This window comes from Arachis duranensis, chromosome 2 (assembly GCF_000817695.3).
Source record: "Arachis duranensis cultivar V14167 chromosome 2, aradu.V14167.gnm2.J7QH, whole genome shotgun sequence".
Classification (NCBI taxonomy): Eukaryota; Viridiplantae; Streptophyta; class Magnoliopsida; order Fabales; family Fabaceae; genus Arachis; species Arachis duranensis.
In genome coordinates, this window is record NC_029773.3 from 56811279 (window position 1) to 56812615 (window position 1337).

Below are 1337 nucleotides of genomic sequence, written 5' to 3' on the forward strand. Positions count from 1 at the left end.
GTAAAGGTTGAAGGCCTTTACATCCCTGTTGATTTCATAATCTTAGACACTAGGAAGAAAGAGGATGAATGCATTATCCTTGGAAGATCTTTCCTAGCCACAGCAGGAGCTGTGATAGATGTCAACAGAGGTGAATTAGTCCTTCAATTGAATGGGGACTACCTTGTGTTTAAGGCATATGGCCATCTCTCTGTGACAAAAGAGAGTAAGCATGAAGAGCTTCTCTCAGTTCAGAGTCAAGAAGAGCCCCCACAGTCAAACTCTAAGTTTGGTGTTGGGAGGCCACAACCAAACTCTAAGTTTGGTGTTAAGATCCCATATCCAAACTCTAAGTTTGGTGTTGGGACTATACAACATTGACCTGATCACCTTTGTGGCTCCATGAGAGCCACTGTCAAGCTATTGACATTAAAGAAGCGCTTGTTGGGAGGCAACCCAATTTTATTTATCTAATTTTTATTTTATTTTATTGTTATTTTGTGTTTTATTAGGTACATGATCATGTGGAGTCACGAAAAAATCATAAAAATTAAAAACAGAAGCAAAAACAGCAGAAAAAAAATTTGCACCCTGGAGGAAGCACAGGCTGGCATTCAACGCCAGTAAGATGCATCTGGCTGGCGTTCAACGCTAGAATAGAGCATGAATCTGGCGCTGAATGCCAGAAACAAGCAACATTCTGGCGCTGAACGCCAGGAATGTGCCTAGAGGAAAAAGCTGGCGCTGAACGCCAGTTACAAGCATGGAACTGGCATTCAATGCCAGAAACATGCTTTACATGGGCGTTGAACGCCCAGAACGTGCACCACTCGGCGTTTAAACGCCAGAATGGTGTGCAAAGGCATTTTACATGCTTATTTGGTGCAGGGATGTAAATCCTTGACACTTCAGGATCTGTGGACCCCCACAGGATCATCTCAGGATCTGTAGACCCCAAAGGATCCCCACCTAACATATTCTCCCCTCTTCTCAACATTCATTCTCTCTTTCCAATAAACACACTTCCCCAAAAACCCTTCACTAATCACCTCAAACCTCTCTTCCCAATCACCCCCTTCACCACTCACATCCATCCACTCTTCCCCATAAACCCCACCTACCTTCAAAAATTCAAAAACATTTTCCCACTCATTCCCATCCTATATGGCCGAAACTTCACTCTCCCCTCTCCCTATATATACCCTTCCATTCTACTTCATTTTCACACAACACAACCCCCTCTTCTTCACCTTGGCCGAAACTCCATCTCTCCCTCTCTACCATATTCTCTTCTTTTTCTTCTTCTCTTGCTCGAGGACGAGAAATATTTTAAGTTTGGTGTGGTCAAAGCACAATCT